Source organism: Mesoplodon bidens (assembly GCF_964165515.1).
Source record: "Mesoplodon bidens genome assembly, chromosome: 17".
Classification (NCBI taxonomy): Eukaryota; Metazoa; Chordata; class Mammalia; order Artiodactyla; family Ziphiidae; genus Mesoplodon; species Mesoplodon bidens.
This window is the reverse complement of record NC_138174.1, coordinates 77,749,419-77,775,623: the sequence shown is the minus strand read 5'-3', so window position 1 is coordinate 77,775,623 and position 26,205 is coordinate 77,749,419. Positions and strand designations below refer to the sequence as shown.

Below are 26,205 nucleotides of genomic sequence, written 5' to 3'. Positions count from 1 at the left end.
CGTATACCACACTTTCTTTATACATTCATTTTTTAATGAACATTTAGGTTGTTTCCATGTCTTGGCTATTATAAATAGTGCTTCTATGAACATAGGGTTTTATATATTTTTTGGAATTATAATTTTGTCTAGATATATGTCCAGAAGTGGGATTGCTAGATCAGATGGCAACTCTCTTTATAGTTTTTTTTGCGGAACCTCCATACTGTTTTCCATAGTGGCTGCACCAACTTACATGGCCACCAACAGTGCTGAGGGGTTCCCTTTTCTCCATACCCCATCCAGCATTTGTTAATTGTAGATTTTTTTTAATGATGGCCATTCTGATCAGTGTGAAGTGATACCTCATTGTAATTTGGATTTGCATTTCTCTAATAATTAGTGATGATTAGCATCTTTTCATGTGCCTATTGGCTATCTGTATGTCTTCTTTAGAGAAATGTTTATTTAGGTCTTCTACCCATTTTTCCATTGAGTTATTTGTTATATTGTTATTGAGTTGTAGGAGCTGTTTGTATAGTTTGTAAATTAAGCCATTGTCAGTCTCATCATTTGCTAATATTTTCTCCCAGCCCATAGGTTGTATTTTCATTTTGATTATGGTTTCCTTTGCTGTGCAAAAGCTTATAAGTTTGATTAGTTCCTGTTTCTTTTTTGCTTTTACTGTAAGTCCGCTACGTATGAACAAGTTCTGTTCCAAGAGTGCGTTTGTAAGTCCAATTTGTTTGTAAGTCCAACAAAGTTAGCCGAGGTACCCAGGTTACACAGTCGGCTATATGGTATTGTACCATAATGGGTTTATAATACTTTTCACACAAACAGTATATAAGAAACAAACACAAAAACAAAGAAGACATTTTTAGTCTTACAGTACAGTGACTTGAAAAGTACAGTAATACAGTACAACAGCTGGGATACTGGGGCTGGCATCGAGGGAACAGGCGAGAAGAGTTACTGATTGGAGGAGGGGGAGGAGGTGGGAGATGGTAGAGGTGAAGGGTTATCAGCAGTGGGAGACAGGGGGCAAGCTCCAATTTCACTCATACCTGACATTGATGACACAGGTTCTGGTTCCTTGCTGGATTTAATTCTATCTACCCTCTTGAAAAACTGATCCATTGATGTCTGGGTTGTAGCTCGTTTCTTCTCATCATAGATGATGACACGGTAACACTGGTTTGCCTTCTGAATGGCTGCTGCCACCTTTGGGTACCATTGTAGGTTCGAGCCCTGTGCCTCAGAAACTAACAGTGCCTCCTCAAATTTAGAAGATGCCCTTGGCATTTTCTGTGTCGTGAATCTCTTCAGTTCTTCAGTTACTTCTTCTTCCTCCTGTCCCTCTTCATCCTTTCTCTGCGCCTCCAATTCCATCAGTAAGCTCCTCATGTTGCACAGCAAGGAGTTCAATGAAACCGTCCTCTTGCAGATCTAGCTCCAGCTTCTCGCTGAGGGTCACTACGTTGCTGAAGACCTTTTCAGACTTCTGATCTGCCTTCTCAAGTCCACAAACATCATGAACAAACTGTGGGCAAAGGTTCTTCCATACCCCATTCATGGTGACCAACATACACTCACACCATGCAAAGTCAATGTTTTTTATGGCCTTGTAGATGTTATAGTCCTTCCAAAATTGTCCCTAGGTTCTTCCTGATTTCTCACTTACCTTTACTGCCTGACAAAAAGTGTGACATAAATAATATTTCTTGAATGTCGCTATAACTTCCTGGTCCATAGGATGGATGAGCAATGCAGTATTCGGTGACAGATGCACTACTTTGACGTTGGGAAAAGTCATCCTTGAAAGGGGGGTGGCCCAGAGCATTGTCAAGCAGCAAAAGAATGTTTTTCTGGGACGTCCTTCTCCGAGCAATATTTCTCTACATCTGGGATAAAGTGTTGGCAAAACCAATCCTGGAACGTGGCCTGTGTAATCCAGGATTTGGGGTTACACTTCCACACAATAGGAAGAGAGTCATTGGCTATGTTTTTAAGGGTTCTTGGGTTCTCTGAATGATGAACTAAGAGAGGCTTCAGCTTCATATCACTGGAAGAATTGCCACCAAACAACAGTTAGCCTATCTGTTTCTGCTTTACAGCCCGGCATCAACTTTTCCTTCTTACTGATGTAACTTCGGTCTGGCATCCTCTTCCAGTACAGTTGTGTCTCATCCACATTAAACACCTGGTTGGGTAAATGCACACCATTATCAATAATTTCTCAAAGTGTTTCAGGAAGTTCCTGGACAGCTACCCTATCTGCACCTGCTGCCTCTCCACTTACTTTTACCTTGTTGAGGTTGGCTCTACCCTTGAACCGATGAAAACAGCCATGGCTGGCATTAAAAAATATGCCCTCTGATTCTTTCCCGTGTTTCTTCTTCAAGTCTTCATAAAGGCTTTTAGCTTTCTCTTGAATCACCATAAGCTGAGCAGGATTTAGCGCTGATATTGATCCTGCACCTGCACACTGAGAAGTTTCTCCATCTCCTCCATCACTTTTCCGTGCTTCTTTGATATTTTGTCATGAGCATTGAATATTATATTGGCTGTGGGTTTGTCATAAATAGCTTTTATTATGTTGAGATGTTTCCTTTATACCCATTTTAGTAAGCGTTTTTTATCATGAATGGATGTTGAAGTTTCTCAAATGCTTTTTCGGCATCTATTGAGATGATCATTTGTTTTGTGTTTTTCCTTTGTTGATGGAGTGTATCATGTTGATTGATTTGCATATGTTGAAACAACTTTGTGACACGGGGGTGAATCAGATTCGATCATGGTGTATGATCCTCTTATGTGTTGTCAGATTCGGTTTTCTAATATTCAGTTGAGAATTTTTGCATCCATATTTATCAGAGATATTGGCCTGCAATTTTCTTTTTTGCTAGTGTCTTTCTCTGTGTTGTTTTTTTTTAAGTATTTTTTGAATTTGTTACAGTATTGCTTCTGTTTTATGTTTTGGTTTCTTATTTGTGAGGCATGTGGGATCTTAGCTCCACCACTAGGCATTGAACCCACACCCCCTGCACTGGAAGGCAAAATCTTAACTGCAGGACCACCAGAAAAGTCCCCATCTGTGTTTTTTTATTTTTCAGTAAATTTTTTTATTTATTTATTTTTGGATGCATTGGGTGTTTGTTGCTGTGAACGGGCTCTCTCTAGTTGTGGCGAGTATGGGTTACTCTTCGTTGTGGTGTGCGGGCTGTTCACTGCACTGGCTTCTTTTTTGCAGAGCATGGGCTCTAGGTGCGTGGGCTTCAGTAGTTGTGGCTATCAGGCTCAGTAGTTGTGGCTCGTGGGCTTTAGAGCACAGGCTCAGTAGTTGTGGCACACAGGCTTAGTTGCTCCACGGCATGTGAGATCTTCCCGGACCAGGCCTTGAAACTATGTCCCCTGCATTGGCAGATGGATTCTTAACCACTGTGCCACCAGGGAAGTCCCCCCCCATCTGGTTTTGATATCAGAGTGATGGTGGCTTCATAGAATGTCATTGGATGTATTCCTTAATCTTCAATCTTTTCGAAGAGTTTGAGAAGAATCAGTGTAAGTTTTGCTTTGTATATTTGGTAGAATTTGCCTGTGAAACCATCTGATCCTGGATTTTTGTGGGTAGGGAGTTTTTGTAAATTACAGTTTCTATTTTGCTTGTAGTGATCAGTCTGTTCAAGTTATCTATTTCTTCTTGATTCAGTTTTGTTTGGCTGTAAAAAACAAATATTTTAAAGTTATGTTAGCAGCTAAATACTTACCATGTATTAGACCACAAAAGAGCAAAGAAAAAAATATTAAAGTATTTTTTCAAATAGAAAAAGTATTGAAATATTTTTAAGAAATTGGGATAATAGTACTAGTTACAATATTGACAAATTGTTCTGAAATTAAACACTACTTTATCTAAGATGCATATCATATGCTTATCGTTTTACTGTTTTTAAATACATGGAATGTTTTCACCTTCCTAAAGTAATTATTTTATTTTACCTGTATATTGGGAAAAATTTTAGTTGCACATAATATAAAAAATTACACTTTAATAGGAGACATTAATCCATTTACCTTTGCTGTAGTATTGAAAATACTTAGGTTTAGAGTTACCATGTTATTGAGTACCCTTTTTTATTTATTTGTTTGTTTGTTTGTTTGTTTGTTTTTTGCGGTACGCGGGCTTCTCAATGTTGTGGCCTCTCCCGTTGCAGAGCACAGGCTCCAGACGTGCAGGCTCAGCAGCCATGGCTCACGGGCCTAGCCGCTCCGTGGCATGTGGGATCTTCCCAGGCCGGGGCACGAACCCGTGTCCCCTGCATCGGCAGGCGGACTCTCAACCACTGCACCACCAGGGAAGCCCTATTTATTTATTTTTAAAAAAACTTAATTTGGGGGAGGTATAAATTATTTATTTATTTATTTATTTTTAGCATCTTTATTGGACTATAATTGCTTTACAATGGTGTGTTAGTTTCTGCTGTATAACAAAGTGAATCAGCTATACATATAAATATATCCCGATATCTCCTCCCTCTTGCATCTCCCTCCCACCCTCCGTTTCCCACCCCTCTAAGTGGCCACAAAGCACTGAGCTGATCTCCCCATGCTATGCAGCTGTTTCCTACTAGCTATCTATTTTACATTTGGTAGTATATATAAGTTAATGCCACTCTCTTACTTCGTCCCGGCTTACCCTTCCCCCTCCCCATGTCCTCAAGTCCATTCTCTACGTCTGCGTCTGTATTCCTGTCCTGCCCGTAGTTTCTTCCCAACCATTTTTTTTTCTTTTTTTAGATTCCATATATATGTGTTAGCATACAGTATTTGTTTTTGTCTTTCTGACTTACTTCACTCTGTATGACAGACTCTAGGTCCATCCGCCTTACTATAAATAACTCAATTTCATTTATTTTTATGGCTGATAATATTCCATTTTATATTGAAGATGTGCAAAATCTTTTTTATCCATTCATCAGTTGATGGACACTTAGGTTGCTTCCATGTCCTGGCTATTGCAAATAGAGTTGCAATGAACATTGTGGAACATGATTCTTTTTGAATTATGGTTTTCTCCAGGTATATGCCCAGTAGTGAGATTGCTGTGTCATATGGTAGCTCTATTTTTAGTTTTTTAAGGAACCTCCATACTGTTCTCCATAGTGTCTGTGTATCAATTTACATTCCCACCAACGGTGCAAGAGGGTTCCCTTTTCTCCACACCTCTGCAGCATTTATTATTTGTAGATTTTTTGAATGATGGCCCTTCTTACCTGTGTGGGATGATACCTCACTGTAATTTTGATTTGCAATTCTCTAATGATCAGTGATGTTGAGCATTCTTTCATGTGTTTCCTGGCAATGTGTATATCTTCTTTGGAGAAATGTCTAATAGGTCTTCTGCCCATTTTGGATTGGCTTGTTTGTTTCTTTGATATTGAGCTGCAGGGGGTGCTTGTAAATTTTGGAGATTAATCCTTTGTCAGTTGCTTCATTGGCAAATATTTTCTCCCATTCTGGGGGTTGTCTTTTTTTTTTTTGCTGTACGCGGGCCTCTCACTGCTGTGGCCTCTCCCGTTGCGGAGCACAGGCTCCGGACACACAGGCTCCACGGCCATGGCTCGCGGGCCCAGCCGCTACGCGGCATGTGGGATCTTCCGGGATAGGGGCACGAACCCGTGTCCCCTGCATCGGCAGGCGGACTCTCAACCACTGCGCCACCAGGGAAGCCCTGGGGGTTGTCTTTTCATCTTGTTTACATTTTCCTTTGCTGTGCAAAAGCTTTTAAGTCTCATTAGGTCCCATGTTTTTATTTTTATTTTTATTTCCATTTCCCTAGGAGGTGGGTCAAAAAGGATCTTGCTGTGATTGATGTCATAGAGTGTTCTGCCTATGTTTTCCTCTAAGAATTTTATAGTGTCTGGCTTTACATTAAGTCTTTTATCCATTTTGAGTTTATTTTTGTGTATGGTGTAAGGGAGTCTTTTAATTTAATTCTTTTACCTGTAGCTGTCCAGTTTTCCCAGCACCACTTATTGAAGAGGCCGTGATTTCTCCATTCTATATTCTTGCATCCTTTATCAAAAATAAGGTGACCATATGTGTCTGGGTTTATCTCTGGGCTTTCTCTCCTGTTCCATTGATATATATTTCTGTTTTTGTGCCAGTACCATACTGTGTTGATTACTGTAGCTTTGTAGTATAGTCTGAAGTCAGGGATTCTGATTACTCCAGCTCTGTTTTTCTTCTCAAGATTGCTTTGGCTGTTCGGGGTCTTTTGTGTTTCCATACAAATTGGGAAATATTTTGTGGTAGTTTTCTGAAAAATGCCATTGGTATTTTTTTTTTTTTTTTGTGGTACGCGGGCCTCTCACTGTTGTGGCCTCTCCCATTGCGGAGCACTGGCTCCGGTCACGCAGGCTCAGCGGCCATGGCTCACGGGCCCAGCTGCTCCGCGGCATGTGGGATCTTCCCGGACCGGGGCACGAACCCGTGTCCCCTGCATCGGCAGGCAGACTCTCAACCACTGCGCCACCAGGGAAGCCCCATTGGTATTTTGATAGGGATTGCATTGAATCTGTAGATTGCTTTGTGTAGTATAGTCATTTCACAGTGTTGATTCTTCCAATCCAAGAACATGGTATATCTCTCCACCTGTTTGTGTCATCTTTGATTTATTTCATCAGTGTCTTATAGTTTTCTGAGTAAAAGTCTTTTGTCTCCTTAGGTAGGTTTATTCCTAGATATTTTATTCCTTTTGTTGCATGGGTAAATGGGAGTGTTTCCTTAATTTCTCTTTCAGACTTTTCATCTTTAGTGTATGGGAATGAAAGGGATATCTGTACATTAATTTTGTATCCTGCAGCCTTACAAACTTCATTGATTAACTCTAGTAGGTTTCTGGTAGCACTTTTAGGATTCTCTATATATAGTATCATGTCATCTAGTGGCAAACAGTGACAGCTTAACTTCTTCTTTTCCGAGTTGGATTCCTTTTATTTCTTTTTCTTATCTGATTGTTGTAGGTAAAAATTCCAAAAGTGTGTTGAATAATAGTGGTGAGAGTGGGCAACGTTGTCTTGTTCCTGATCTTAGTGGAAATGGTTTCACTTTTTCACCATTGAGAACAATGATGACTGTGGGTTTGTCATATATGGCCTTTACTATGTTGAGGAAAGTTCCTTCTATGTCTACTTTCTAGAGGTTTATCATAAATGGCTGTTTAATATTGTCGAAAGCATTTTCTGCATGTATTGAGATGATCATATGGTTTTTATCCTTCAGGTTTTTTAATATGGTGTATCACATTGATTTGCATGTATTGAAGAATCCTTGCATCACTGGGATAAACCCAGCTTGATTATGGTGTATGATCCTTTTAATGTGCTGTTGGATTCTTTTTGCTAGTATTTTGCTGAGAATTTTTGCATGTATGTTCATCAGTAATATTGGCCTGTAGTTTTCATTATTTGTGACATCTTTGTCTGGTTTTGGTATCAGGGAGATGGTGGTCTCATAGAATAAGTTTGGGAGTGTTCCTCCCTCTGCTATATTTTGGAAGAGTTTGAGAAGGTTAGGTGTTAACTCGTCTCTAAATATTTGATAGACTTTGCCTTTGAAGCCATCTGGTCCTGGGCTTTTGTTTGTTGGAAGATTTTAATGACAGTCTCAATTTCAGTGCTTCGGATTGGTTTGTTTATAGTTTCTATTTCTTCCTGGTTCAGTCTTGGAAGTTTGTGCTTTTCTAAGAATTTGTCCATTTCTTCCAGGTTGTCCATTTTACTGGCATATAGTTGCTTGCAGTAACCTCTCATAATCCTTTGTATTTCTGCAGTGTCAGTTGTTACTTCTCCTTTTTCATTTGTAATTTTATTGATTTGAGTCTTCTCCCTTTTTTTCTTGATGACTCTGGCTAATGGTTTTATCACTTTTGTTTATCTTCTCAAAGAATCAGCTTTTAGTTTTTTTGATCTTTGCTGTTTCCTTCATTTCTTTTTCATTTATTTCTGATCTGACCGTTATGATTTCTTTCCTCTGCTGACTTTGGGTTTTTTTTTTCTTTCTTTCTCTAATTGCTTTAGGTGTAAGTTTAGTTTGTTTATTTGAGATGTTTCTTGTTTCGTGAGGCAGGATTGTATTGCTATAAACTTCCCTCTTAGAACTGCTTTTGCTGCATCCCATAGGTTTGGGGTCGTCATGTTTTCATTGCCATTTGTTTCTAGGTATTTTTTAATTTCCTCTTTGATTTCTTCAGTGATCTCTTGGTAATAAAGTAGTGTATTGTTTAGCGTCCATGTGGTTGTATTGTTTTACAGATTTTTTTCCTGTAATTGATATCTATTCTGATAGCGTTGTCGGAAAAGATACATGATACAATTTCAATTTTCTTAAATTTACCAATGCTTGATTTGTGACCCAAGATATGATCTATCCTGAAGAATGTTCCTCAAACACTTGAGAGTGTATTCTGTTGTTTTTGGATGGAATGTCCTATAAATATCAATTAAGTCCATCTTGTTTAATGTATCATTTAAAGCTTGTGTTTCCTTATTTATTTTCATTTTGGATGATCTGTTCATTGGTGAAAGGGGGGTGTTAAAGTCCCCTACTACGATTGTGTTACCTTCGATTTCCCCTTTTATGGCTGTTAGCCTTTTCCTTATGTATGGAGGTGCTCCTATATTGGGTGCATAAATATGTACAATTGTTAAGTCTTCTTCTTAGGTTGATCCCTTGATGATTATGTAGTGTCTTTCTTTGTCTCCTGTAATAGTCTTTATTTTAAAGTCTCTTTTTTTCTGATATGAAAATTGCTACTCTAGCTTTCTTCTGATTTCCACTTGCATGGAATATTTTATTCCATCCCCTCACTTTCAGTCTGTATGTGTCCCTAGGTCTGAAGTGGGTCTCTTGTAGACCGCATATATACCGGTCGTGTTTTCAGATCCATTCAGCCAGTCTATGTCTTTTGATTGGAGCATTTAATCCATTTACATTTAAGGTAATTATTGATATGTATGTTCTTATTACCATTTTCTTAATTGTTTTGGGTTTGTTATTGTATGTCTTTTCCTTCTCTTGTGTTTCCTGCCTAGAGAAGTTCCTTTAGCATTTGTTGTAAAGCTGGTTTGGTGGTGCTGCATTCTCTTAGATTTTGCTTGTCTGTAAAGGTTTTAATTTCTCTGTCGAATCTGAATGAGGTCCTTGCTGGGTAGAGTAATCTTGGTTGTAGCTTTTCCCCTTTCTTCACTTTAAATATGTCCTGCCTGTCCCTTCTGGCTTGCAGAGTTTCTGCTGAAAGATCAGCTGTTAACCTTATGGGGATTCCCTTGTATGTTTTTTGTTGTTTTTCCCTTGCTGCTTTTAATATTATTTCTTTGCATTTAATTTTTGATAGTTTGATTAATATGTGTTTTGGCATGTTTCTCCTTGGGTGTATCTTGTATGGGACTCTCTGCACTTCCTGGACTTGATTAATGATTTCCTTTCACATATTAGTGAAGTTTTCAACTATAATCTCTTCAAATATTTTCTCTGTCTCTTTCTTTTTCTCTTCTACTTCTGTGACCCCTATATTCTAATGTTGGTGTGTTTAACATTGTCCCAGAAGTGTCTCAGATTGTCCTCAATTCTTATCATTCTTTTTTCTTTATTCTGCTCTGTGGTAGTTATTTCCACTATTTTATCTTCCAGGTCATTTATCCATTCTTCTGCCTCAGTTATTCTGCTATTGTTTCCTTCTAGAAAATTTTCAATTCCATTTACCGTGTTGTTCATCATTGTTTGTTTGCTCTTTAGTTCTTCTAGGTCCTTGTTAAACATGTCTTGTATATTCTCCATTCCAGTTCCAAGATTTGGGATCATATTTAGTATCATTACTCTGAATTCTTTTTCAGGTAGACTGCCTATTTCCTCTACATTTGTTTGGTCTGGTGGGTTTTTACCTTGTTCCTTCATCTGCTCTGTGTTTCTCTGTCTTCTCATTTGGCTTTGTGGACGGTGTTTGGGGTCTCCTTTACGCAGGCTGAAGATTCGTAGTTCCCGTTGTTTTTGGTGTCTGCCCCCAGTGGCTAAGGTTGGTTCAGTGGGTTGTGTATGCTTTCTGGTGGAGAGGACTGGTGCCTGTGTTCTGGTGGGTTTGTCTGGATCTTGTCTTTCTGTTGGGCAGGTCCGCATCCGGTGTTGTGTTTTGGGGTGTCTGTGACCTATTATGATTTTAGGCAGCCTCTCTGATAATTGGTGGGCCTGCATTCCTGTCTTGCTAGTTGTTTGGCATTGGATGTCCAGCACGGGATCTTACTGGTCTTTGAGTGGAGCTGGGTCTTAGCATTGAGACGGATATCTCTGGGATGCTTTCGCCGTTTTGATATTACAAGGTGCCCAAGGTCTCTGGTAGACCAATATTCTGAACTCTGCTCTCCCAACTCAGAGGCACAGGCCTGACACCCGGCTGGAGCACCAAGACCCTCTCAGCCACACAGCTGGGGGTGAGAGCAAGAGCTAGCTTTGGTACATCTCAAAGAACACCAATGAGATTCACTCACCATTTTCTCTCCATCAGTGAAGAAAACAAAATTCAGTGTTCGGTGAGTCAGCCACCTTGGTAGCCAGCCTCCAGGAAGGCCCTAATCATACCCTAATTATCTCCCAGTCATCATGCACCTGTGTGCCTCCTCACAGTTGAAAAGGGCTGATGTTTTAACTAATAAGACATTGCAGAAATGACAAAGTGCAGCTTCCAAAGGTATAAAAGATATTGGAGCTTCTGCTTTGGTTTCTGCTAGATCACTCATCCTGGGGTAAGCCAGCTGCCATGTCATGAGGACACTCAAGCAGCCCTAAGGAGAGATTCATGTGGCAAGGAGCTGAGGCCTCTTACTTACAGCCACATGAGTGAGTCATCTCACAAGTCACAATACTTAATTTTATTTATTTATGGTTGTGTTGGGTCTTCGATGCTGCACAGGGTTTCTCTAGTTGTGTCGAGCAGGGGCTACTCATCATTGTGGTGCATGGGTTTCTCCTTGCTGTGGTTTCTCTTCTTGTGGAGTATGGGCTCTAGGTGCATGGACTTCAGTAGTTGTGTCACGCAGGCTCAGTAGTTGTTGCTTGCAGGCTCTAGAATGCAGGCCAAGTAGTCGTGGCACACGGGCTTAGCTGCTCTACAGCCTGTGGGATCTTCCCAGACCAGGGATTGAACCCCTGTCCCCTGCATTGGCAGGCAAATTCTTACCTACTGAGCTACCAGGGAAGTCCAGTGTGCTCTTTTTTAAACCTAGTCTGTTTTCATTATTTTCTATTTTAACTGTTCTATATTAAATAAAAAATAATAATACTCTTTTCTACCCCTCCTCTTTGAGGATGATATATGAAGAAGTATGTCTTATTTATTAATCTGAAATTTTCACCTTACTTTTAAGAAGTAATCACAATGTCAAGTATTTAATACCTTTCACTTCCACCTTGAAAAGCATGGATATTAAAGTGCTAATATAATTACCTTCCCTAGTCTATCATTTTTACTTTTTGTTATGTATAAAAAACAACTAAAAATATGCATGGTTTGTAAGGAAATGACAAATTTCAGAAAATTCAGAATCTGCATACACTCTATACATAGCTTCTAGATACAGACACAGAAAATTGCCAGATACTCAGAGCCCCCCTTGTCCAATTCTAGTGACTCCCCTTAAGGTTTAATATTGTTCTGGTATCTAACAAAAAGATCACTTTACCTGTATTTTGTATTTTATATAAATGTAATGGCACAGTAAAATCACTTTTGGATTGAGCTTTTTAATTTTATGTTGTTTATGAATACGCCTATATGGTTGCCTGTTGTTGTTGTCATGCACTGACACTGTTGCATAGGATTCCATAGTGTAAATATTTATTAATTAATTTTTTCCAAAATGTATTACAATATGAGTGATTTTCAGTTTGGGTCTATTGAGAATTGCACTGGTATATACATACTAGAACTTGAGCTTTGGTGGTATGTGTATAAATTATTGTTCAATATACATGTAGTAGTAAAATTTTTGACTCATAGCTTTCATCTGTTTATCTTTTTAGATATTTCTAAATATTTTCAAAACATTTGTATGATTTTTCATCCTCAGCAGCAGTGAATGAGATTCAAGGATTACACACATTCTTGTCAAACTTGATAATACCTGTCATTTTCATTTGAACTTTCTTGTTGGGGAGTGATAATTCCAGGTATGACTTTTTTGCATTTAATTGACTACTAAGAAGCCGAGCATCTTTTGATATGTTTACTTAACGTTCTGTACTCTCTTCCTTGAAATATCTTTTGGTATATTTTTCCCATCTTTGCTATTACATTATCTTCTTATTGAAGACTTTTTTTTTAACATCTGAAGACTTCTTATTTAGGAGTTTTAAATATATACTTGATATAAGTTCTTCTCTCTTTCTGTCTCTCCTCTTTATTTAGATGAGTGTCAGTTTTTAATGTTAATAACATCTAATTTGTTATTTTCCTCTAGTCTTATTTCTATTTATTTATGTAATCTTTTTATCTGTTGCAGAACACATTATATATTCTAAACCACAAATATGTTTTCGTTTCTTCAATAAATCTAATTGTTAAGCTTTAAATTTAAGTTAACTTTCTGAACTAAATATGTTGTATCATAGTGAGCATTAATTTGTCTATGACAGCTGAAAGGTTACATTTATTCAGAAAATGTTGTATTCAGCTTTCTTTTCATTTGCTCCTATTTCTCATTGATTCACAGAGGTAAACATCACTTCATCCATGGATCTGACTTTTCTTGATTTCTCATGGTCATTCTCATTAATTCTTCTTGCCGCATGAAATCTTTAGGCATTGCATTATTCCACAAAAGCAAAAAGCTTCCTTGGGCCTTTTTCCTCAGAAGATTGATTATTCCCACGTTTTAAATGGGAGATTGCAATAAGTTAGGAGAAAATGCCACAGGGGTCTCTCTCTTTTTTTTTTTCTTTCACATCTTGTATCAGCCTCTGCTTGCACTCTGTGTTCAAAGATTTTTGTACAACACATTGATAGAAGTGCCAGGTGTTTCTCTCCTTGGGGCAAAAGACAGATTAATTACCTGACAAATAAAATAAAGACAGTGTCCTTCTCTGTTCACATGTTGGAAAGGATTGCTTGCATCCTAATTTAAAAGTTTCAGGTGAGTGAAGCTTAAGATTCCAAAGCTTTAATCCATATTTGCACCATGCACAGCATCCAACAGGACTGCTTTACAAAACCCCATGAGACTTTTGTGTGCAAGTGAAATAGATAAAAATATAAAACTATTGCTGTCTTTTTGGGTCATAAAAAAGATTTTTTGTCTCATTTAAAATATATTTTTTTCTAAAATCCAAAAACGTGTCAGGCTAAAATATTGGAATTTCAAACATGGTAAAACCCCTTTTGAACGATGCGAAGTGAGACTTCTTTGTAGTGCTGATATGCATTGCCCACTTGCTTGGTTGGCCAAAAAGGGCCTACGCGTTTTTTCCTTAATATATTCAGGAAAAAAAAACGTACGCCCATTTTGGCCAACTGCATCATTGTCGAAGTTCTGCCGCTTTTCATGTGCTTTAAAGGCAACTCCGATCTACCTCTTGAAAACGGTTTCCTGCAATTCTGCCTTGTTTTCAAATCCTCTTCGTTGCCTTACCTCAATAAGGTACGAAAGTTATCATTTATTATCCTGCAGGTTTGTGAATTTTAGTGCCTCTGAGATCCATTTTTCAACTCGCCTTTTTGGGAGCTGGCCTCCAAACCGCAGGATTGCTTCAGGCCCTATTCTGGTTCCGGGGGGGCAGGCAGAGCCTTCGGTTAATTCTTCTTCCTGATTGGAAATTAGAGTGACATGTGTCTGTCCAAACACCTAGAGGTGATCTCTCATTGGTTCCCCCTCTACCCGTTCAACCTCTGGACAAATTGCAAACTGTACGAAACTGGAAGTTAAAGGTGCTGATTCTCCAAGTGGGGAGATTGTTGGTAAAGCAGCTGGAATGGCGAACCCGAGCACCACGAGATGAAAAATGAGGTGCATTTTAGAAACGTTTCCCGATCATATGGTGTACCATCCTCTGGGTTTCCCATGCATTTTTTAGCTGTAGGAAGATTCCCTTGAACCTGGAGATTTCTGACCCATGGAATGGGTAGCACGCAGTATTACTTTAAAGGGTCTGCATTTGCTCACGCAACCTCACCAATCCGGTCGCCCCCAAGAGTGTCCAGCCTTATGTCTCTTCCAGCTGTGGGTCTAGATGTGGTCAATCCAGGTTGCATCACAGCCACTGAACGAATTTTGTAAGAATTTCTCTCTCTTTCACTATCTTTGCTTTTTTTTGTAATTTGTATTTATAATGGGATTTAGCTGATTTTCAATGCTGTGTTTGTGCCTCTTTACACCCACTATATTCACTTACCGAGAAATATCAATAAATACTTTTTAAGATTCTTACTACGCGGATATATTCTTCTGTGGTGAATAAGGTGTGTTGAGTCCAGTTCACTGAGCAATGAGTATGTCTTCTCTATTACATATTTGGTTGATGGAACGGTATCTGTGCTAATTTCAAACTGTTGTTTTATGCATCACCCCACCTCATCTTTCCCCTTAAGTAGCCATAAGTGTGTTTTCTAAATGTGTGACTCTGTTCTGTTTTGTAATTTAGTTCATATAGCGATTTTTACATTCCGTCTATAACTGATATCTTATGATAAGTTTCTTTATCTGTGTGACGTATTTCTCTTAGAATCATCGTACCTAAATCCACTCATTATGCTGCTACTAGCCTTAGGACATTGATTTCATGGCTGAGTGATATTCCGTTGTACATAAGTACTACAACTTGTTTATCCATTTTTCTCTTTCATGAGATACTTAAGGTGTACCCGAGTCGAGGATTTTGTGAACACAGCAGCCCTAAAATTTGGGGTGCCTGTGTCCTGTCGATTTTTGGTTTTCTCAAGATATAAGCCCATGAGTGGAAGTGCCCTGTGCTCTGTAGCTCTGTTTTTTAGATGTTTTAGGAAACACCATACAATTTTCGAGAGTGGCCGTTGGCAATTTATATCACGCCCATCAGCGTAAAAAAGCTCCCTTTTCTCCTTGACTTGCCCTGCATTTGTGGTTTTTACACTTTTTCAGCATGGCCCTTTTGACCAATGCCTAGTGAGACTTCTTTGCAGTGTTGATTTGCATTGCCCGCTTGTTTGGTTGGCCAAAAAGGGCGAATGCGTTTTTTCCTGAATATATTCAGGTGCTCACCAGGGCATGTAGCAGGTGTGGGTGAGTGTCACATAGCGCACACCCAGCGCATAGAAGGTACGCAAGATGGAGAGGCTACTGTCCAGTGAGTGCCCGCCCTCCACACCAGTAAGGCAAGCCAACTTCCGGGTATTGTTGAGAGCTGGGGGCACATAGGTCAGATGATCATTTTCAGAGGCAGGGGTAGCTTACTGAAGTCCCTAACACCCACTACCACCAGTCTGTTTACCTTTTTTTTGGCCATGCCACGCAGCATAAGGGCTCTTAGTTCCCCCACCGGGAATCAAACCCGCCCTTCCTGCAGTTGAAGCGTGGAGTCTTAACCTCTAGACTACCAGGGAAGTCCCCCGTCTACCTTTAACTGAGGTCACAAGCTCCAGCTCAGAATAGGAGGCACACATGAGGCGGATGAGGTCAATTTGTTCCAGGATGAGGCGCACAGCATCCCGTTCGTGGGTCTGGCATGGGACGTAGGCTGACCAGAACTGAGGGAAGGCCAGGGCTTAGTTTGGGCTTTGGAACTCCTTGGGCTTCTCATAGCCTCCTCAGCTGGCACAGCACTTACTGTGCCCAGAAGTCACATGTAATGCGTTGCTTTTTCTGTGGTACTTGGAAGCCCGTCAGGTGGGCTCACTGTGACCCCTGTAGCCCCCAGCATCCATGGCATGGCACTTTCTAGGTCACTATGGTAACTTCGTTCCAATGTGACTAACCTGTGGTCTCTGTGGCCCCCAAACTGCCCCACATTCCCCAGCAGCCGTGGTGGCACCTTGTGTGTCCCTTTGGTACCTGGCCACCCACGAGACCATCTTTCAGCCTGTCCAAGCTGGTCTAGCCATGGCTGAAATTGCACAGATTACCATGCTATATAGCCCATTGTGGACCAGGGGCATGTTGTTGTGGCTGGAGGGAGGTCAAGGCAAATGGGTGGGCTCCTTAGGTCTTGGGATCGGGCAGGACACATTGCCTGGCCTGGGCCAGCCTGGGGGTCCCCCACCTCACACTGTCACACAGACTATACTAGGAGCAGCTGAGGCCTGGGCTGAGGGTTTCCCACCAGGGGTGGTGTGAGGTAGCCTCCCCACTAGCGCTACATGCTCTGGACCTCCTCCCCTGCCCAGGGCCAGGCTAGGCCCCCAGCAGCCCGCACACACTGCAGCCACCCTTCCACAAGCGGGAAGTCCCTCATCAGGGCCCGCGTGCGCTCCCGCGGACTTGGGGTGCTGGAGGTGCCCAGCGTGGTCTGCACGAGGGTTACCGATCACAGCAGCAGACCCAGCAGGAGCAGCAGGCACAGCAGAGGCCGCTGGCTGCGTGCACGGGGACCTTCGAGGCCCCCGGGCCGCAAGCTGCGCAGGGCAAGGCAGGCGGGCAGAGGCGGGTCTGAGAGGGGCGGGCTATGGGGTTCTGCCCGTCGACACAGGCCACCCAGCAGCGCGGCCTCGCGAGGGGGGCGGGGTGAGGGAAGGGATACAGAGTCACAGGACCCTGCGAGCCGTGTGCGGAGAGCCGCGATCCGGATCCGGGAAGCCCGGCAGCCACAGTGGGGCAATGCCCTCCCGCCCCCTGCTCAGAGACAGCTCCCGCGGGCTAAGCTGGCCTCTGCTGAGAGCCCACTCGCCTCCCATCGCGGGTTCCCTCCGCCCCCACCCCTCTTCCCACACCCACTGCTCCGAGGGGGCGCCCTAGGGTGCTCTCCCCCGCCTCTAAACTTCCTGTCTAAAATGGGGTGCTTCTCTCAGAGGGCCACCTGCAGCCCGTGTCCTCCCGGGAGCACACCTCGTCCCCATCTGCCTGCAGCCGGCCCCGCCCACCCCGAGGGCTGCGTGCGAGGGTCTCTGTGGCCACAAGTGCTCTGGGCTCCCGGTTTCCCGGTACTGGGCCATGGGGGCTGGTGTGGGGGAAGAGATAATTTCTGGAAATGGGGGGGTAACCTTGTGAGCTCTGGATTCAGGAGGGGGCCCTCTGCCCCCGACCTTCTCTCTCCTCCTACTTGACTCCCCAACCTGCATGACCATTCTCTGGGGACTTGAACCAGCACCTGGGAACTATCAGGAACCTCCCCCACTTCTGTCAGCCAGCCTCAGGAGAGCGCCCTCAGGAGCTGCTACACCTCCCCAGGGCCTGAATAGAGGGACTTTTGGGATGTGAACTGAACAACCTTCTGGGGAGAGTCAACACCCTTTTACTCAACAGAGCAGGAACTCAGTCAGTAGGCTATTCGTGTGGAAGGAAATGAAGTCGCTTCCATGGCAGAAGAGCCCCCGCCGCAGCAACCTTCGTCCCAGAGCTGCTGGCTGACCTTCTGGCCAGGATCCCTCCTACCTCAGCGTGGAAGGCCCGGCCTCGTGGAGAAGTGTAGGTTCTGAAGAAAGACCTGGCACCTGGGTTCTGCTGCTACACTTGCCTTATCTCGTGGCCCTTGTGGCTCTAGCTTTCCCAGAAACCTCAAGGGCTAAGTGCCTGTGCTTGCTCAGAGGCCGCACGCCATTCCCCATTTCCAGCCTCAGGCCCTCCCTCTAGCTGCCTCCTCTAGGGACCCCCTCCCCCCAACACACACACACACACACACACACACGCACACTGGGGATGTGCCTTCTCACAGCAGCTCAACCACTGAGATGATTTAGGGACTGTGCCCAAACTCCTGCATCCCCAGCCTCTCAAGTTTTTGCTCTGATGCCTGGCACCCCCTGGAGCTGTTCCACCTTTGGAACCTTTCCCAGGTGGCAGGAGTGCCTAGCACAGGGGTAGTGACCTAAGTCTGAGCACTGGCGACCCTACAAACCTGTTACAGAAAAACATTTTATTGAGCAGTAAGGGACCCCACTGGGGACAGAAAGGGCTGGCAATAAAGGAGCATGTGAACCTCGGGGCGGGGTGCGTGCTGCTTGACTCTCCATCCTGTTCTTGCTTCAGGGAGCAGGGCTTCCTGGGCCTCTCTGTCCTGCCTCCTGAGACCCCAGGCAGGAGGCTCTTTGGGAAGCCACAGATTGCTGCTTTCAGTTTCAAAAAGCCCAGCTCCCCCCTGGTTTGTGGTGGTGGCCGCTGACAATGGCTCAGGGCAGGAGCCCATGTGGTAGACTGCTAAGGCTTCTCTGCACCCTGTCTCTCTCTGCTCCTGCATCCTCCTCGGCTCGCAGAGTGCAGACTTCACTTTCTCCAGCTCACAAAGGGGCCCGTGAGGATTGAGCAGAGGAATGCCAGGTTTTCTTCCAGGCCAGCTTCCGCCCTGGGATGTTCAGGGCAGACTCTCATTTCAAACCTCACTTTCTGAGGCTCCTGGCTTATGGCCATTTAGTGTGCAGGGAGGCTCCTGGCTGAGGAAGGCTCAGACAGAACGACGCAGGTTCTAATCTGTGGTAGTGGGCAGTGGGGGGGGGGGCGGGAGGGGTCACTGCAGGAAGAGGCATTCGCTGTCTTAGGCAGTTAAACCATTGCCCTGTCTTCAGAATGGTTCAGCCAGCAAGATTCTGTGGAGTCCGCCTCCTGGCACCATGCTACAATCGCCGGATTTCGGGTCTGGAGCAACCGAGATCTTCGTCCGACTCTTCCGGAGTGTGCTTTCTCTCGGGAGCACATCTGGGGACTGGCTTCTCGGCTTCCTCCTTTGCTGGCATGGCCAAAGGAGCATCCCCGTAGGCCCGGTAGCCACCAACCAGGCAGTATGTCTCCCCATGCCGGCCCAACTGCGTTTCTCCACACCCTCGGTTAAGGACATGGTAGTGACCAGGTTTAGGAGGAGAAATGGGAGCCACAGCTGCTGCAAAGAAAATCAGAACTGATCAGTTACTTCTGCTGTACACAGTCTCCTGCCAGAATTTCCCTCTCTCATGTCTCTCCCAGTTTCTGGCTGAAGACCTTTAATCTACTTGACATCCAAAACACAGACTTGGCCCATCACCTCTATGAGTCCCTAGAGAAGGGACACTGGCTGCAAAAGCAATTCCTAGAGCCTACGGCTGCATCAGGTGAGGTAGTCTCTTCACCGTTGCCAGGGAAAACAGTAGAACCCGAAAGAAATTGCAATCATGATCCTCTCCATCTCTCCCTTCCACAACAGAGAAAACATTTCTTGCAGTGTGTCACTTCTGAGGCTTTAATGGAAACGTCTTTCAAGTTTTGGAAAAAGATAATCTAATGTAAATTGGTTAAGGACCCCTCCCACCTTGGCAACCCCTCTTGGGCCCCATTTATAATGCCTGTTACAACCACACTGAACTCTAGCCCTCTGATACTTTTATCTAGATTAGAACAAGGCCAAATACTGAGGCAGAGTGATCGGGAGACTCAGAACCGGGTTCTGGGTACCAAGTGTAGGCTCACATCCACCCAGCCTCCTGGGACACCATCTGCTCAGCCCTCCAGTCTCACTAGCGCTTCGTCACCCCCCTTGGTTCTTCCGGTCTTCCCATGAATATGGCACCACCCTCTCCCCTAGTACTCAGCAGCTCAGTATGGGATGTGTCTGAGGGGACCGATATAGATGTGTACATGGCAGCACAGAGGCGCCTGGGTTTGAAGGTGCGGTTCAGGAGTGGCCCTCTTCCTCAAACTGCTCCGTTTACCATCTGCCAACAAAAACGCACTTGCCTTTTGCTAAGAGGCCAATCAGGAAAGGGTCTGAATGGAAGCATCCTGTAGCCCAAAGCGGAAGGCAACATTTATAAAGATCAGAAGCTTCCTGAACACTAGTTCAGGGATGACCTTTCACTTGTCCTCAGCAGTGAGCACTGTGGGACCCTGAAGGTGTCCCAGGTCACTGGTATTACTTACAGCTGGGAAAGCGCTGAGGTTTACGTAGTGGGGCAAGCCCCACAGGAACATGTGGCAGCCAGGTGAGGTTGTGTGTACACCATGCCTCTTCTACAGGTGCCCGGTCTCGGTGTACCTGCTGCACTGCCCAGCCAGGGAACAGAGCACAGGTTTGAGTAAATATAGACGATCCGGTCAGACATTCTCTCTCAGACAACCAAAGAGATTGGTATCTGGTGGAGAACTGGTAGGGAAGTTTCTCTGAGGGCAGCACGTTTCCATAGTTATGCTGCCATAGAAACTGTGAGAAGGCCTGTGAGGTCATCACTACCCAGTGAGGTCATAATAAGGAACCTGTGACTTGCGGTCAGGCTTCAGGAGGAGGGGCAGTTTTGTGGAGGAGAGCAGGGTGGAGGCACAGGTACTCTGCCTGGCCCCTCACACCTGGGCCTCCCCACCCATGCCCTAGTCTAGTAGACACCCCACGTGGGGCATGCAGGTGGGCTGGTACAGCCCCAGGGGCCCCAGGAGGGCAAGAGAGACCCACATTCTAAAACTGGCTTGAGAGGCAAGATTAACGTTAAGAGACAGCTAGGTTATATGGCACTGACCCTAAGAGGCAGAGAATTGTGTGGACTGGGGAATCAGGGAAGGCTCCTTGGCAGTGGGCCTGAAGGACAAGTGAGATTTGGACCCATGGGGAAGAGAGGGAAGACATTCCAGTTTGGAAGAATACAAGCAAAGACACACTCTTCTCGACCTTGTCCTGCCCCAAATATAAATTCATAGAACCCTCACATTTTTACACCTGAGGGCTTAGAAAAACCAAGATGTTAAGGAGCCTACCCAGTGTTACACAGCTAGTGAAGAGGGGTTCTGCTCAATGGTTACGTTCATGTTGGGGCTCCGGATTTACAGCTGATAGGAATGTGAGGACGAGCTCAAGCCGTTTCAAACATTTCCAAGTGATACTGAGAGAGATGTTAAAGGTGCAAAATGAGGGTGCTGAATGACCTCACAAAGTGGGAATGGCGGGCCCATTTTAATATGAAATTCAAAACAAATTCATGACAAAAGGACATAATACAAAATGACAACATAATCATTACACTCCCCTCCCCCCTAGAAGTAAAAATCATTATAATCCTCTCTCTCTCCACCATGAAAGGATGAGATAAAGGCTCAGCAGCAGCCCCCGTGAAAATCATGGTCAACACTGTGAAGAGGGGTTAGTAAGACAACTTGGTCCGACTCAGAGAAGGAAAGAGACAACTCTGCCCTTAGCCTGATCAGGCCCACAGGAAGGAACCACATTTGGGGCAGCTTTTGATAGTGTGGCAATGAGAGAGAACCTTCTTTAGGAGGGGACTCCCTGTTGCCGACCTTGAAAAAGCAAAGATGGGACCTTCGTTTACTGGGGCTGTTGCAGAGGGGATGTGCCCAGGAGGTAGAGACTGCTTGGACTACCCTTTTAGAGGTTGGGCCACCCTGGTTGAGAACCACAGCACCTTCTATCCCTAAACTGCTTGAATCAGTGGGTGCCCGTTAGGACAGACGAAGTCAGGCCTCATTGGAGCAGACTGCCTTTGGGAGTGGTAGAAGGTAAAATGTGAAGGGGAATGCTTGCTCTGGCGGAGGTTTGTCACGGCAGGTGGGCCAGCATGAGACCATTCAGAATCTCCAAGGCTCCAGAGATTACTTGGCTGGGAGCATCCCTCTGATGTGGTGTGGGGACTCCTACCTTAACAGGACCTGGCTGGGCATCTGGGGGAGGCAGAATAAACGGTTTATTAACTTAAGAGAGCGAGAGAATCACCTGGGGGGTTCCACCAAACCACTTAAAAAGCCTTGTACCTGGATCCTTGAGCCAACCCTCAGAAAACTTATCTAGATCTGGAGTAGGGCTCAGGAAGCTGCACTTTTCATAAGCTTCCTGGGCAGTCCCACCACAGTGGTCCATGGATAGAGAGACCAAATTATTGTGTATTCTCGGTTGCTTTTGGGAGTCAAAGTGGGCAATATTAAAAACTGCAGCAGGGCTTCCCTGGTGGCGCAGTGGTTGAGAGTCCGCCTGCCGATGCAGGGGACACGGGTTCGTGCCCTGGTCTGGGAAGATCCCACATGCCGCGGAGTGGCTAGGCCCGTGAGCCATGGCCGCTGAGCCTGCGCTTCCAGAGCCTGTGCTCTGCAATGGGAGAGGCCACAACAGTGAGAGGCCCGCGTACCGCAAAAAAAAAAAAACGAAAACAAAAAAACTGCAGCAGGCATATGTATAAACAGGGAATATTCAAGGCAAGCAGAGGTGTGTAGTTATTCTATGCATGAATCAGATTTGAGAAAAGCTAGCCTGGTGGTTAAAGAACACAACCCTGAGGACAGACAAACCAGATTCTTTCCTACTGACTTGTGTGATTTTGACCAAGTTCTTTTATCCTTCTGACTGTTTCTTCATATGGAAAAGAGCTATGACTGTACATTTAGCACAATATTCTCTTTCGGCAAAGGTTGCTCTGGGTCCATTTGTGTTCTCTGCAACTTAACCCTTTCCAGTGCGCAAGTATTTTTAAGTTGTTTGGTGAAGTATTACATTTGACTTTCAACAGTTCATTACTTTGGGCAAAGCTTATATAATGCTGCAGAGACTAGAACCTATGCAGAGATAGTGACAGGATGTTATAAGCTTATTCTGCTGGTTTATAAAAAAGTTTAACCTTTTCTTCTCTTCCTCCACCTGCCACCAAGAGATGAGAAAGAAGGCAGAGCCTGGAAATGCACACCAAGCAATATTTCTGTGTCAGTTTGCCTTTGATTCCTCTGCCAGTACTTCCCAGAGAGATTTCACCAAAAGTGCCTAAGCTTGCCATGGCCAAGAAAATTTCTTGTGAAGAAAATTTCTCTTTATTGCTAGTCACATCCCCTTTTCCTTCTCCTGGAGGCTTAATGGATGTTTGGGGGCAGGAAACAAAATTTAAACTAAAACATCAATTGCAAGAGCCTTCGTCCTAAGTGTGGTAGTTTGGAGTGTGAATCTTCTCAGGGTCTACTGAATTCTGCCCCAGTGGAAACTGTTAAGGGGCACCCATAGAAACATCGCTTATTGTTAGAAACCATGACATAATACAGAGCCAAGATCGACATTATTCTTCACGTGAAAGACTACAGAGAGCCAAGCGCAGTAGTTCACCCTCAAGTGTTGGCCAGCAACTTACCTTTTGAAGCCAGACAGCAGCCCGGGTCTTCAGAAGGTGACTAGGCAGCCCAGAGCACCCTACTGACAAGTGTGCTCACCCATCCAGCACAGAGGGAAAGGTCCCTGTCATGGCATCATATATAAGCCTGCTGCAATAAGGTTTGCTGGTGCAAAGGCTCTCTCACTGAGGACCCCAGTCCTGGGAGGCTTCTCCTCTGGCGAGCTGCCAGTTCAATCTTCTGAGCCAGGCTCACGTCCCAGGGATGGGTCACAAAGCTGATGACAGTGACTGGCACCTCGATCCCCACCCGGCCCACCCTCCCTGCTCTGTGGATGTAGTCTTGCAGGGTGAGAGGGAAATCATAATTGATGACTAGCTCCACCTGGGTGCTGTCCAGGCCCTGAGAGGCAATGTCTGTGCAGAGAAGAATGTCTCGGGAGCCCTTCTGGAAGGACTGGAAGATGCCTGCTCTCATTGAGGCTGGCATTTGTCCCTGCAGTCTTAAGTGTTGGATTTTGTGGTCATCCAGAATATATACCCCAGCCAGTTCACAGCGCTGTAGCAATTACAGAACAGAAGAATAGTTCCTGCGGGGCCAGTCCTATATGCTCTGTCATGCTGCTTGAGGATCTGCACCAACCCAGTCACCTTCTCTGTTCCCTTCGGCCTCATGAACGTCTGTCTGACGTGAGGCATGATGCAGTGGAGCTTGTCACTGGTAACGGGGGTTAGAGAGTCTAAGCTGGCAACTTTACTCAGCAGCTGGCCTATACCTTCGGGAAATGTGGCACCCACCAGCACTAACTGAGCTTTGGGACTGAAGGGGTCTTTTATGTCAGCTGAGCCTTCTGCTATATGGCTCCCCTCCAAGATGTAATCCACCAGTTCCAGGAAGATTTCATCCAACAGCATGTCTGCATCATCCAACACCAAGAAGGAGAGCGGCTCCAGGCTGATCAGTTGAGTTTTCAGGGCCTTCCACAGAGCCCCCGGAGTGGCCACCAGAATATCTGCTGGAGGTTGTTTGGACAGTTGCAGCCTGATCCTCCTCATGCCATGGCCTCCCCCTAACTCCCGCACCTGGAGGTCCAAGGAGCTGCCCAAGGCCTGGGCCACGGCACTCACCAGTTCGGCTAATTCTCGAGAAGGCACAAGAACCAGGCCTCGAGGAGCAGGGATACGACAGGGGTCCAGGCTTGGCTGGCCCAACAGCCGTTGAAGGAGAGGTAGCATGTAGCTGAGAGTTTTGCCACTGCCGGTTTCTGCGGCGCAGGGAATGTGGCGGCCGCGAAGAAGTGGGGGAATGGTACTCGACTGCACGTTTGTGGGCCGAACAACTTCGGGAGCAGCCTCCTGTAGAGCGCTCAGAACGGGGAGCTCCAGACACAATTCAGTGCAGCTGCCCTTGGGCGAAAGGTTCCGCAGCGCTGGAGCCTCATGTTGCGCGCACTCGATGGAGAAATGGTCCGCGTGGGTGCACCGATTTCTCCAGCCCCACGAAGAGAGTGGCACGGGTTCCAAGAGCCTAGCGTGAGGTGAGCCGGCTGGTCAAGTCGGGTCGCCGCACTGACATCAGCGTCAGCCCAGGACGCGGCAGCATCGGCCGCGGGAGGGCTACGCTGGCCGCTATGCCGCTCTTCCTGCCGCCGCTGTAGAGCCCGCGGGATGCGCACCACGGGCAGGGGCTCGATGGTACCGCAGACCGTCAGGTCCCGGCGAGGCGCCAGAAGCAACCGAGCCGCGAGCGACAACAGCCGCAGCCGCCGTGCGAGAGCCATACGCCCCTCGTTGCGGGAGAGGCGCACGACAGTGACGTCACCGGCGCGCCAAGGCCTCGCGGACGGTGGCCGGCGCGGCTCAGTAAGGCCCGCGGACTCGGCGAACTGTGTGGAAGGAGCGGGATCTGTAGAGCTCAGCAGCGGCGAGGTCTGTAGGTCCGAACCGGGGATGGTGACTCCAGACCCCCGCCAACCTTGGGGAAGGGTGCGCGACGGAGGCAGGACCGGGGTCCGGCGATACGCGGCGATGGGGCCCTGGCATTACGAACCAGGAGGGCGGAGGAGGGCTTCTGGCGATCCGATGTCCGATCCCTGCCGTGCTCTTTTGTCGCCCTCACAGCTCCTGTCATGGCTTGGCCAGTTCGGGTCTCCCCCTGTGACTTACGATGAGGGTGCGACGATGTTTTCCCAGATGTGGTCCCCGTGTAAGGTCTTTGAATACAAGTATTTATTGAGAGTCTGAGTGAATGGGGTCAGGCCTGGGGGCCGAGACCAGGAGTCCGGAGTCGTAGGTCCAGGCTCACCCTTCCCTTAGAGCTCCCCAGAGAGCTGAGGGCCCCGAGGGCAAGCTGATGGCTTTCAGCGTATCTTCTCTTCAGTCAAGAGAACTCATCTCTTGGTACTTTTCCCCTTTCTTTTCAGCTGAGGTTCATTCTCCCCTCCCTTGTCACCCTTTCCAAATTCTCATCCTGAACCCACTGCTTTCTTGGGTAGTTCACCTCCAACGGCTTTCCAGTCAGATACCTCAATTCCGTAAACAGCAGAGAGGAGGGTCCTGCTACAGGTTTGTGTCTTGTCTCACAAAGCCACGGTCAGGCAGAATATTTTACTTTAATTCAGTTGTTCAGGTTGCCAAAAAGCCTTAGACAACAGGTCTTCCTGAACGATTCCCGAAAATGGGTGTCTGATCATTTCTGTAATTTCCAGTGTCTTGGGTAGGAGATAAGGTAAACGTGGATTAATCACCTGGGAAGTTCTTAACATCTGGAGAGTTTTACTTTCATCAGATACCGTTATAGAGATAAATACTATCAAATTTCAAAGAGCATTTTGATACTCGATAAACTTTCTGGAGAGTTACCTGTTAAGCCAGCGGAGGAGAGAGTTTTGAGTACTCATGGGTGAACAGAGTCATTGGAAAGAGCAGTGGCTCCTGAGTGAGGGTGATTTTGCCCTCACCCTTCCTCCAGGACGTTTGACAATGGCTGGAGACAA

At 45.4% G+C, this 26,205-nt stretch overlaps 1 long non-coding RNA gene and 1 pseudogene across 2 annotated transcripts in view; one reads left to right on the top strand and one right to left on the bottom strand.

Annotated features, from left to right (window-relative positions):
- LOC308605186 overlaps nucleotides 1-26,205 on the top strand; it is a 56,563-nt gene that overhangs the window by 16,706 nt on the left and 13,652 nt on the right. The gene's annotated exons all lie outside the window — the stretch shown is intronic.
- On the bottom strand, nucleotides 18,067-25,267 carry LOC308605185 (putative ATP-dependent RNA helicase DDX28; annotated as a pseudogene). Its single transcript, XR_014017929.1, has 2 exons — nucleotides 23,231-25,267; nucleotides 18,067-19,029 (listed from the first exon to the last, which is right to left on the bottom strand). The product of XR_014017929.1 is annotated as a putative ATP-dependent RNA helicase DDX28 (transcript).